The sequence below is a fragment of the Glycine max genome, chromosome 15, assembly GCF_000004515.6.
Source record: "Glycine max cultivar Williams 82 chromosome 15, Glycine_max_v4.0, whole genome shotgun sequence".
Taxonomy (NCBI): Eukaryota; Viridiplantae; Streptophyta; class Magnoliopsida; order Fabales; family Fabaceae; genus Glycine; species Glycine max.
Genome location: NC_038251.2, coordinates 18,906,677 through 18,920,736, shown reverse-complemented (window position 1 = coordinate 18,920,736; position 14,060 = coordinate 18,906,677).

Below are 14,060 nucleotides of genomic sequence, written 5' to 3'. Positions count from 1 at the left end.
CCTAAGAAAGAGATATGGGTCTTACAAATCTCCATTTTTGATTTTGAAATTATTAGGCCAAATTTTTCAAACAAATGAAGAACTTGCTTGAGATGTAAATAATGTTCTTCCTTGGTTTTTGAAAAGACGAGTACATCATCTATGTATGTACAAGTAAATTCTTTATAATTTCCAAAAATATTATCCATCTTTCTTTGGAAAATTTGTGGTGCGTTTTTCAATCCGAAAGGCATTACTTTTCATTTGAATAGTCCTTCTGAATAAGAAAAGGTAGTCCACTTTATATAATCAGGATGCATCTTAACTTGGTGAAATAGTGATTTTAAATCAAATTTAGAAAACCATTTAGCTTTTTGTATCCTATTTATCAATACATCTTTAGAGGGAATAGTATATCCATCTATGTGAGTATTATCATTGAACCTTTTAAAATTATAAACCATTCTAGTCTTCCCTATTTTTTGCTCTGAATGTTTATTGACAATGAAGGCAGGGCTTCTATGGGGACTAGTGCTAGGTGCTATAACTTTCAGATTCAAGAGGGTTTTTATGTGGTCTTTACATTCCTCTTGTTTAAAGTTCCCATACTGAATATCTTTAGTTTTGATTATCAGATCTGGGTTAATAATTTCTAATTTACACGTAACAGGATCTTTTTCCCAATATTTTGTGGGGTCTTCTCCTATTATTCTTATTTTATTTAGTTTGTCTATAATTTGTTGTATATTATCGAAAGTTATAATTTTATTGATTTTAATAGAATTGTAATCAGATTCTGCTACAAATAATTTGTAGTGTAACTCAGTTTCTGTTTTTATGCTTTCTAAGATATTTCCTTGGTAATAATTATATGATTTATCTAGGGTGTCTATCCTCCCATAGTTTTGTGATTCTTTTATTTTACAGCTGCCAGGTGTGTCACAAAGGCATTTATTATTTTTATTATTAACAGAAATAGGGGTATCACCACGCTTTATTCGCAACTTTGATGTGAGTTCGTCTATTATCGGTGACATTTGTAAATTTGTAGAGATTAATAAATAATCCTTAGTAATAGTAACTGTTATATTATCATGTACAATAAAATCGAGTCCTAAAATCATTTTTTCTTTGGCTGGTTGTAAATCTACAACATCTGCTTTATTTATAAAGATTTTGTTACCAAAGATATCACAGTTTGTAGATAATTGGATGGTAAAATTTCTTGTTTCTGTGTCATTAGTTATTATGTCTCCATACATAGTTTTGGTTTTAGTTATTATGTTACTTCAAAAACAATTATGTTGGGGCACAACACTTTTGCATATGGAAGTAAAAGAACAACCAGTATCTACCAAAGCTTGTAAAATTACTTTGGTTTTGTCAAAATTATTTATTTTAGGAAAATTTATTTTTACCAAAATGTGTAGGCTCTTATTATTATTTTTATTACAAATTATAGGGATGTAATCTTTGTTTTTGTTGGAACCCGGCAAGTGCACCGGATCGCGCAAGTAGTATAAAACGATAAGAACTGAGTATCGAACTCTCGGGGAACTTGTGTTACTTGGTAAAACTATATTCAGTGAATAGGTGTCTAGTATGAAAAGAGATGTGTGGACTATGAACAGGTATGTAAACTAACTATTAAAAGGAAAATCACGTGAGTAATGATGTGTAAAGACAAGTAGACAACACGTTGGTCTTCCAAATAGGTGCCTGATGTTAAAAGGATATTCTCTACTTAACAATGCTCATGTGTTCAATGGTGTCTCCTGAAATGCTAAACCCCAATTCCTCATGATAGTCTAGCCTAATCTCGATCAAGCATCGTCCTCAGATTCCTCTTGTTGGACTACACTCAACCAGAACCGCATTAAGACAAACATACAAACAACTAGGTTACCGTACCCCAATCTCTCGTGATAATATGATAAACTAGCCCTGTCCTATCATGTTCTAAGAATCAGACCAGTTTCCACTGTTGAATGATCCTAACAAAGCATGCATCTACGTGATCAAGGCAAAAACACACTGAAATGACGTACCGATAGCATAGAGAACACATAAAACATCATTAAATAGATATACAGATATTTACATCAAGTACCTACAAGGAAGAACCAACTGAGGATTTAGCTCTTCATGACTGGGAAGCTTCCTTTACAACAAAGAGAAGAGAAAAATGAAGGATTGAAGAAATACATGCGGTAAGGATGTCTGCTCCACCTCTAGAACCTCATAGTCACTCACAAACTCATCTCAAGCTCTCAGGACGGCTTCCTCTTCTCACTCAGTTCTCTGCAGGTCTTCGCACAACAAAATCTCTCAAAACTCTTTGGATTCAGACCCTTCTCTCTCTAGAATCTCTCACATGCAGCAGCTCTTTGAGAAAATGGCCAAAATCCATGGAACTTGGACCTCTCTCTCTCTAGAAATCTCTAAAAACGCAGAAGCTCAAGGAAAAGCCCAAACTCCCTTCCAAAATCTGATTTCAGGCTTAAATAGGTGGCTTTGTTTGTGCTAGCGCGCTTAGCGCGACTATGAATCACTTAGCGCACATTAGTGAATTTCAGCTTAGCGCATGCTTTTCTCGCTCAGCGGATGGACTCAAGCGGTGCGCTTAGCGGGATGACCCTTCACTCAACGCAAATGCACATCTCATCCTTCTTTCAGATTCTTCCTCGTGCTCAGCCGAAGGAGTGTTGTGCTCAGTGGATGGCTCGCTAAGCCAAACGATTGGCTTAGGGAGAGGATGAAAATCAGCACTTCACAACTTGCCTAATTAACCTGAAATTGAGAGGAAATGATTATTAAACACACCAAATGGAAGTACTAAGTAATTATTACCCATCTTTAACAAAAAGTAATTACAACACTACAAAATAACCATAAATTGGAGGAGTTTGATACAATTTACATAGGTTTTATACACAAAAGTTAGTCGTATTCATCGACTAACAACTCCCCCAAATTTACAGTTTTGTTTGTCCTCAAGCAAATAAAGAACAACTCACTGGTCTCCCAAGTGACAAAAACATGCAGTGACTATATACAAAGGTGTATGCAACAAAAATTATTGATTGCATGATAAAATAATGAAGCAAAATGCCCTCATCACTTGTCTTTCATAAAGCACACAGTTATTCAAAGAGAAGAATAAAATGTAACCTGTACAATTAGATGAAGTTAGGCATAAGACAGATATCAAGGAAAGCAGCTAAAACCACAGTCTCACGGCTTCTGTTTCACTCATGCACAAGTGTTTAAGCTATTCATCAATAACAACTAGCAAGAGGTCCAACCTTTGAACTTCATCTCATGTCATCAAGTCAAAAATGCATTAATAAAATTAGAAGGACTTTTATAGGCTTGTAGTGAGGCTTGGCTACAAAAAATCATTGGTTTTTCTAGAATTCAAAGGCTTAGATTCTAAGAGAGCACAAATCCTAGATTTATCCAAATATTTCTTTCAATACAATTAGCTTTCTCACCAATTTTTCACTTTAATTTGCATTTCACCTTATTACAACATCACACATTTTCTTTGATTTTTTTTTTATATTTTTTTTAACACAACTTATTTGTTATGTGTGCTGATGCTTTACCTTTTACTTTACATCCCAATCAACTCCCCCAATTTTGGGGTAATTTGCCTTGAACTATCTGCTCTCCTAGAATCTAAACAAGGTATCTGGGGATAATCATTTAAGTTCAGGGTTCAATTTTGAAAATGTAATTCCGCTTATAAAGGGTGCAAATGATACAATTATAATTCAAGGTAAGCTTTTTGGTCAATTGGCTTGTATATACACAATCATGGCCCTCATCATGTCCTTATTCATACATTTCATTCTAAATTTCAGAGATTGATGCAAAGACTATTACTCAGAGCTAGTCGTTCACTCACAGTTTAAGATCACACTCTCATCGGTTATGGTTCAAGCTTTTCTTTCTCAAACAACCTGTCTATTGCCTAACAATTCTAATTGCAAGTTCACATTCTTCTTTCTTTGTCTAACATACATACTTGCTCAAACTTATGAAAAGAAACACAAACTTCATCACAATCATGCATTCAATCCAAAATCAAATCATAACACCAATTTTCACAAAAAGATAAAAGTGTTTCACTACATAATCATCAAAGTCAAGTCAAACTGTTCTATGCTTCAAAACAAGAATACTAGCTATCCACAAACAAAACAACAGTGAATATAAACATTAAACAAAATAACTAAAAACCAATGTACTGAAACTATAATCATTATAATAATAATCCAAAAAAAAACAAAATCATCAGGAATTTAAAACTCCTGTGACTGGTCCTGAGTGTCTTGTGTCTGAACATCCTCCTCATCTGTCAGATGAAGTGCTGGAGTAGCTGGAGGAGAAGTGTTCAGAGTCAGGACTGGAGTGGTCGGGTCCTCTGGTATCTCGAGTATAGGAGTGGAGGGGTCTTCTACATGCTGAGGTGAGGATAGGTCCACCACTGGTGTGACCTCTCGTGACCTCTCAGGAGTAGCACTAGCTTCCTGTCTAACCTGTGTCTCACCTGCCTCCTCCTTTACAATGAATGGCTCTAGAATGGTGGCCTTAGATGATGCATCCTCTACATGTTGTGGTACCTGGGCTGTGGGACCTTCATCTTCCCTGTGAAGAGAAGGTTGGGCCCCAGGCTAGGCTACCTTCTCCAGAAACTGCTCAACAGAAGGAATGGATCCTAGAGGTGCCACCACCTGTAAACTCTGAAGTAAAATGATCTGTCCCTGATGAATGCTCTGAAGTATGGCTTCAAAGCACTGAGAATCAGTCTGAGCTGGAACTGAAGGAGCTATTGAAGTGGATGCTGGAGTAGGAGCTGTAGATGTGGAAGGAAGCTCAACTGGCCTCGCGCTCGCCCTTCTAGCCCCTCGGATAAAAACTGTCAGATCATAAGGATTCCAGCAGTTCTTCCTGATGTAGGCCAAGTTAATGATCGGGCACAGGCGCTCAAAAGTGAGGCTGTCAGAGACAACCCCTCTGGCTCTACATAGGGCGATAATCAGAGTAGGAAACCCAAGTCTAGAAGAGTTAGATTGGGCTATAGAAGTCATCTGGCCAGAAATGAGAGCTCCTATGTTCATGTCCATATGAGAGACTAGACAAAAGATCAACCTAGCTCTGTCCACTGTCAGGTCAGATGTGTAAGATGTGGGGGCCAGGTTGGAGTATGAGAGAACACTCCACACCTGGGCTAAAGTTGTCAGGTCCTTCCTCAGGATCCTCCCAGGATGGCCCTTAGCATTCAAGATGAACCCTCGGCCTGGTATGCATAGGGCAGCCTCAATCTCCCTAGGATCTGAAGGCAGCCTGCAGTATCTGAAGTATGTGGGCAAAGTCTCACCCTCTACCAACACCACAGGTGTCTCTAGGAATGTGTTGAAGCCATCAGCGTCGATCTTCACTAGATGGCCTCTGACCCTGGCTTGCTTTGGTGAAGGTCCATTAGAGAAGTATAGGTTTTCATAGAACTCTTTCACCAAAGCCAAATCTATGCTCCCATCAACCAAATTGGTGAGGCGTTTATGGAGATTACGCCTCTCCAACTCAGTCTTAAAATCATCAAACTCAGTATGGTAGAGCTCCACCTTCCTCTCTGGCTGGATGTTTCTCCCCAGGACATTATCTGTGTACCGGTTTCATGCATCTAAGGAGTGAAATCTCCTTGTATCATATTGAGTTGTGGGTCTTGAACCGATACTCTTGCGTTTCCTAGAGGCCATCGGCAAATAAAGGGACCAAACAGTTAATCAGGACATAAGTTATTCAAATTCAAAAACTGAAAAATAAAACTGAAAAAGGCATTGGTGGCTTAGCGAGACACGGTCCGCTTAGCTTGCCTTCACAAACTATACACTACCGCTTAGGGACACGTGGGGCCGCTTAGTGGATGTTTCAGAAAATTCTACTTCTGCATAATCAGCTTAGCTGGCATCTGCCCGCTAAGCCTAATGTTTGCCGCAACAGATATGTGCTAAGCTGAGCAAGGTTGGGCTTAGCGGCCATACAATTTTAGAAAATTCACTAAGTATGGGGGCTTAGCGAGAAATTCTCGATTAGCCCAATGGCTACCACAATGAAATGCGCTTAGCTCAGGTACGCTAGGCTTAGCGCGCGACTTTCAACAAAAAATTTGACTAAGTTACTTGGGCTTAGCGATTCTGCCTCGCTTAGCCACAGGCATTTCAGCAAGAGGATGAGCGTGCATCCTCAAAAGATGAATTCGCTTAGCGCGGTAAGCGCGCTTAGCTATTTCGTCTGGAAATGCATAAATTCAAGCAATTTTGATGAACTCGCTTAGCGCAGCATGCTCGCTTAGCGAGTTCATCGCATTTTCCAGAAAAAACACAGAAAACGAACTTCGTTTTCTTCTCTTTTTGAGCCTCTAAAAGGCATTGTCAAACATGCAAGACAATCAAAAATATCTACACAACACAATCATATATAAAGTCCTAATTTTTACCTAATCTAATATCATGAAAACCCTAAATATTGAAAGCTAAAATCTATGGTTTTATACCCTATGGTTCAACAAAATAAAAGAATAAAGGAAGTAAGGAACTTACTTATATCATTGATGCTTTGATGCGTGAAGATGTAGAAGAAAGCGAAAATGTAGGAAATTGGGTGTTAGAGAGAAGATGCAGGCAGTTCTGAAAATTTTGGCAAATGTGAGTGTAACTGACATTACACTCACTTAAGCAATTTTCGAGCCTCTCGCTTAGCGAGCCGAAGCGCTAAGCGAGCCCGAGAGACGTTTGGTTTCTCAAAGAGGGTCGCTTAGTGGAACCGTGCGCTTAGCCAAAAGTTGAAATTCAAATTTCAATATTTTATTATTTATTTATTTATATATATTTTTTGAACAGAGGAAGAGCTTGGCTTAGCGCGCAGATAGGGTCGCTTAGCGAGTTCTGCAGATCAAAATACCTGCAACTCTCGCTAAGCCTGGTTCTAGACCGACTTAGCTAAAATAATGCATCTTGATTATAGTGGGGTAGGCGCTTAGCGAATTATGGATCGCTTAGCGCTGCTATGGCTGCAAGGAATTGGGCTTAGTTGGCATGAGTTTCGCTTAGCTCAATGAAACCCCATTCTGGCCGCAAGGAAATGAGCTTATAGGCGACATGTCACGCTTAGCCAGTGAATGCAATGCGCTTAGCGAGAAGGCCATCACTTAGCCCAATTTAAACCGAATTGAAATGGGATTAGCTCAGCCTTGGCCAGCTTAGCGGACCAAGTCAGCTTGAGATGCAAGGGTTGAGCGCTAAGCGCGAGAGACTCTCGGCTTAGCGCATGACCAAAGATGCGCTTAGCGGGAAGCTTGCGCTTAGCGAAAGGACATTTTTCAGAAAGAATTTTCTAAGTTATTTTTCAGTCCCTTCCTCAAGAAATTGAAACCCTTATATCTATCATTTAGAAACAAGCTGATATATCCCAATGTAATAATTATGAAGCAAGTTCCACATGATACAATGCATAAAATAAAACAAACTAACATAAATTAGAACTGGGTTGCCTCCCAAGAAGCGCTTCTTTAACGTCATTAGCTTGATGCTTTTACCTCAATGGGCAAATTTTTTTTGGTTCTTACTTCCAGAACCTCCTTACCCACTTCCATTACCTATAAACAGACATTTTGTTCTGGAGCAGGCTTGTCTTCGACAAACAAATCAAAATCAATATTCTGATCTTCAAAGCCCAGCTCCAGGAATGTCATTACAGGAATGTCATTATCTTCACAGATATCCATTACCACAAAGTCTGTTGGGAAGATAAAATGTTTTACTTGTTGGATCAAGTGGCCTCGGAATAATTAAGAAGGGGGGTTGAATTAATTATTAATGATGTTGGATCGAGTGGCCTCAGAATAATTAAGAAGGGGGGGTTGAATTAATTATTCCTAAACCTTTACCAATTAAAAAATTACTCTTTTAAGGCTTTTACTAAATTGTTAAGAGAATGAGGAGTAGAAGAGAAACTTAACAGAAAGTAAAAGCGGAAATTAAATGCATAGCGGAAAGTAAAAGAGTAGGGAAGAAGGAAACAAACACACAAGAGTTTTTATACTGGTTCGGCAACAACCCGTGCCTACTTCCAGTCCCCAAGCGACCTGCGGTCCTTGAGATTTCTTTCAACCTTGTAAAAATCCTTTTACAAGCAAAGATCCACAAGGGATGTACCCTCCTTTGTTCTCTTTGAACCTAGTGGATGTACCCTCCACTAGAACTGATCCACAAGAGATGTACCCTCTCTTGTTCTCAGTCAAACCCAAGTAGATATACCCTCTACTTGTACCACAAAGGATGTACCCTCCAATGTGTTAAGACAAAGATCTTAGGCTGTTAAACCTTTGATACTTTGTGAATGGGGATACAAAAGAATTCTCAGGCAGTTAGTCCTTTGAACACTTTTGTATTAGGGAAAGGGAAGAATCAAAAGAATTCTCAGACTGTGTCGTTTTGAATTCTTTGAGAAGGGAGAAGGGAGACACAAAAGAATTCAGGCGGTTAGTCCTTTGTTCTTTTGGAAAAGGGAGAAGAGAGACACAAAAAGAATTCAGGCGGTTAGTCCTTGGCGAATTCTTTTTGGCAAAGGCAGAAGAGAATGAAAAGATGAATAACACAAGTTTTCAAGGTTTGGAAAACCAGAAAACTTCAAAAAGCTTTTGGTACAAAGAAGAAGAAGAAGTTCAAAGAGATTCAAGGCTTGTAAAGGATTGATTGGAAAAGTAAAAGTATTGAATGAAATTAATTTTTGTTTGCAAAACAAAGCCTTGCTTTTATAGACTCTTCATGTCTGGTCAAGAAGACCATTTAGAAGAGTTATAACATTTTAGAAAAACTTAAAACCAATTTGAAAAACTCAAAACCTTTTTGAAGAGTTACATCTTTTGATTTATCAGAAACAGTCACTAGTAATCGATTACCAAATTAGTGTAATCGATTACACAATGCTTTTAAGTGAAAGGATGTGACTCTTCACATTTGAATTTGAATTTCAACGTTCAAGGGCACTGGTGATCGATTACCAAAACATTGTAATCGATTACAACTTTTTGAAAATAATTGGAATGTTGTAAATTTAGTTTGAAAACTTTTTCAAACTCATTTTGCTACTGGTAATCGATTACAACAATATGGTAATCGATTACCAGAGAGTAAAAACTCTTTGGTAAAAGGTTTTGTCAAAAACTCATGTGCTATTCAAAGTTTTGAAAAACTTTTTAATACTTATCTTGATTGAGTCTTTTCTTTATTCTTGAATCTTGATCTTGATTCTTGAGATCTTGAACCTTGAATCTTGATTCTTGATTCTAGGCTTTCTTCTTGAGTCTTGAATTCTTCTTGATTCTTTTCTTGAACTCTTGACTTGTTCTTGATTCACTTGAGTTGTTCTTTGATCTTTGAGCTTTTTGTTCATCACCTTTGTCATCATCTTTTGTTGTCATCATTGTTATCATCAAAACACCTTTGAATCACATTCACCATGAAGCCTTGCTTCTACAAATGAACCCTTACTAATTAAAAAACTATCCTTCTTAGGCTTTTACTATAATGTTAAGAAAGTAAAGAACTGAAATAGAAACTTAACCAAAAGTAAAAGCGATAATTAAAATACACAGCGGAAATTAAAGAGTGTAGGGAAGAAGAAGACAAACACAAGAGTTTTATACTGGTTCGGCAACAACCAGTGCCTACATCCAGTCCCCAAGCGACCTGCGGTCCTTGAGATTTCTTTTCAACCTTGTAAAAATCCATTTACAAGCAAAGATCCACAAGGGATGTACCCTCCCTTGTTCTCTTTGAACAACCTAGTGGATGTACCCTCCACTAGAACTGATCCACAAGAGATGTACCCTCTCTTGTTCTCAGTCACAACAACCCAAGTAGATGTACCCTCTACTTGTACCACAAAGGATGTACCCTCTAATGTGTTAAGACAAAGTTCTCAGGCGGTTAGTCCTTTGAAACTTTGTGAAGGGGGAAACAAAAGAATTCTCAGGCGGTTAGTCCTTTGAAATCTTTTTGTTTATGGGAAAGGGAAGAATCAAAAGAATTCTCAGACTATGTCGTTTTGAATTCTTTGACAAGGGAGAAGGGAGACACAAAAGAATTCAGGCGGTTAGTCCTTTGTTCTTTTGGAAAAGGGAGAAGAAAGACACAAAACAAATTTAGGCGGTTAGTCCTTGGCGAATTCTTTTTGGCAATGGGAGAAGGGAATGAAAAAGATGAATAACACAAGTTTTGTTTTCAAGGTTTGGAAAACCAGAAAACTTAAGAAAGCTTTTGCAAAGGAAGAAGAAGAAGAAATTCAAGAGGATGTTTAAAGAGATTCAAAGGATGTAAAAGATTGTAATCAAAAGTGTGTAAAATGCAAGTTAAGGTCTTGCTTTTATAGACTCTTCATGTCTGGTCAAGAGAACCATTAGAAAAGTTATAACCTTTAGAAAAACTTGAAAACCATTGGTGGAAAAGTTATAACTTTTAGAAAAACTTGAAAATCATTGGAAGAGTTACATCTTTTGATTTTTGTTCAGAACTTATCACTGGTAATCGATTACCAAATCATTGTAATCGATTACACAAAGCATTTTTGTGAAAGGATGTGACTCTTCACATTTAAACTTGAATTTCAACGTTCAAACACACTGGTAATCGATTACCAAATCATTGTAATCGATTATACCATTTTGAAATCAATTGGAACGTTCTAAATTTAGTTGAAAGCTTTTTGAAAACAATCTTTGCTACTGGTAATCGATTACAATAAACTGGTAATCGATTACCAGAGAGTAAAAACTCTTTGGTAAAAGGTTTTGTGAAAAATTCATGTGCTACTCAATGTTTTGAAAAAAAATTTAGTACTTATCTTGATTGAGTCTTTTCTTGATTCTTGAATCTTCAACTTGATTATTCTTGATTCTTGATTCTTGAAACTTAAATCTTGAAACTTGATTCTTGAATCTTGAAATCAAATTTCCTCTTGATTCTTGAAGTGTTCTTGACTCAATCTTGAACTCATTCTCTTGGACTTTTTGTCATCATCTTTGTTATCATCAAAACTCCTTGAATCAATCTTGATTCAACATCATGAAGCTTGCTTCTACAATCTCCCCCTTTTTGATGATGACAACTCTGAAATCAAGAAACACATACACACACTTTTTCCTAGTCGATCACTCACTTAATTTTTCGTTCTCCCCCTTTGTTCTTGAATTTATGCTTCTCTTGAAATTAAGTTAATTACTTATGTGAGTTCCTGATTTAATCCCTATTTCTCTCCCCCTTTGGCATCAACAAAAATCCAAAGTGCGTAACAAGTATAAAACATTCATATACTATTAATCATTCACAAGACATTCATTGAAGAATATAAACCAATCATGAAGCAAGAAACATGAATAGATCAAATATATAAAAACCGCATAGTCATATAACATAATTCATTATTGTTCAATCATACCATGCAAATAAAGAAATACTAAATTGTTCAAATGTCATAATATAGCCAAATACACGACTAGAAAACAAAGTACTAGTAATATTAAAAATAATAGAAAACTAAGATGATGGTGGTGGCGGTGGTGGTAAATCAAAGCTTGTACGAATATAAGAAACATCTTCTTCGACCTTGGTGATTCTTGACTCCATCTCATTGAAGCGCATGTCCACTTGTAACTCCAAAGTATCAAACCTTTCACCAACAAAGGTTTGAAGACCATCGAACCTATCCAAAATCTTTTGAAGAAGAGAGGAATCTTCTCCACCATGTCCTTCTTCATCAACAGGTCGAGCACCCTTTTTCACCCAAGAGCCATCATGCTCTTTACGGTAACCAAAGGATGCAATCACTGCAACACCTCTTAGAAATGATCTCTTGATTGGAACATAAGGTTCAGGATCAAGAGGGTAGTTAACTCTTGATGTGAAATCACTTGTGTTGTAAGCTATGAATCTAAATGTGACACCCTCTACCCCGACATATATATAAATAAATAAAATAGATTGGTAAACAAAAATCAAATGGGTAAAAGGTTCACATTCATTTCAATTAACAAATAAACTCATTAAAAATATATTCGGCTCAAAATAAGACCGTCAAATTTACAAAAATATTTTGTTAAATCAGTGAGGTGAAATAAAATAGACTAACATCATAAAATTAACATAAAAACTTATATCCCAATGTCACATCTTATCAGAGCGTTGTGTCCCGACGTCCTTCAGCACAATATTCCTTAAAGCAGTTCACCTAGTCATCTGCTCCCCCGAACACAAAGTTCAAGATCATCACAGGATCCAAACACAAACAGCAAACTGGGAGTGAGTTATCACATTCCTAACTAATAGAGAACAAGACAACTAGATATACATATCATATAAACCAAATAAAACTTACTTACATGTAATTCACGTAATTCCACCACTTTTTCATTCAAAGTTCACTTTTCATCCATCAATCACACTTTTCAATCATCAATCACATTACACAAGAATCACACGCTCTGATCAAGACATAATAATACCTCAATTTCATAATAAACAATTAGCAAGCGCATGAGAAAATTATGCTAGGACTCAAGCCTACATGCAATGTGGTACCATGTCAGTGAAAAACCACCCTGGGGCGCTTAGGAGTACATAACAAGACACACCACACAATGGGTTTGCCAGGTCACTCTCACTAAGTAAAATCATAGGGAGACCAGTCAGGGTCACGATGTTTTGCGAGAATGCTCCAACCATATGGGATCAGCATAGGCTTAAAGGAGCACTCAAACCCGATGACCCCCAAGGCCTACACTCCGAAGAGTCCGTCAGGGCCTCTCCCTCCTGATTCAGGTCCAACCCCTAAAATCATTTTAGCACACAGACACTGCTAGTGAATTATACAATACCCACGACCTCACACTCGTGTCTTAAACACGTACAACATATTGCGCTACAATTTAACACTGGTTCTTAAATAGGAACCTACACTTTCTCTTTAACACTGGTTCCTAAATAGGAAACCTACACTTTCTCTTTAACACTGCGCATTTACACTTTTCTCAAGATAACACTGGTCGGGTTATTGTACAATTCATAGCTTACAACACAAATAATGTCACATCAAGAATTAATCACACATTTATTCACAACCAAAACTCATTCACAATTTCACATCTCATAATGTCACAATCTACCATCACATGCTTTCACATATCTCACAATTCAACATCTGTTCTACTTTACACTTTTACTCAATCTCAATAATAATATTATAATCTCAAGGCAACATATTATTCCACAATTCATCACATATTTCATTTATAAGCACTGCTCATGAATTATACAATACCACGACCTCACACTCATGTTTCAAACATGTTTAACACAATTGCGCTACAATTTAACATTGGTTCCTAACTAGAAACATACACTTTCTCTTTAACACTACGCATAAACACTGGTCGGGTTATTGTATAATTCATAGCTCACGATATAATTAATGTAACATCAAGTGTTAAACACATTCACTTATTTACAATTGAATATCACGTCCACACTTTAACATCTCATAACATCACATCAACCATCTCATAACATTCCTAATGATATTCATAAGGTACAACATACACCTGTTCATCAAATTTAACCATAATATTCTCAAACTCCAACACTTAATAATTTTTGGAATCATACTATAACACTCTACAATATTATTTACATAAATTATTAATATAAATAACAACCTCTCTATATATATAAGCTAGCATACATCATATTGAATCACAAATTACAAAGTAAGCTTTCAATGCACAAATTCTAAATAATTATATGAACACTTTGGTCAATTTCAATTATGATATTAACTTTTTAAATTATATATAAAAACCTAAACAGCAAGAAAAAGAGAAAATACAAAATCAATATCTCTCTCTAAATTTCTCCTTTATTTCAACAATTCATATTAATTAGAAAAAGTATCGATTTATAGGGTTCACGCTCAACACAATAGCATATTAATTCCACAACAATTGGTCTGTCAAACATATA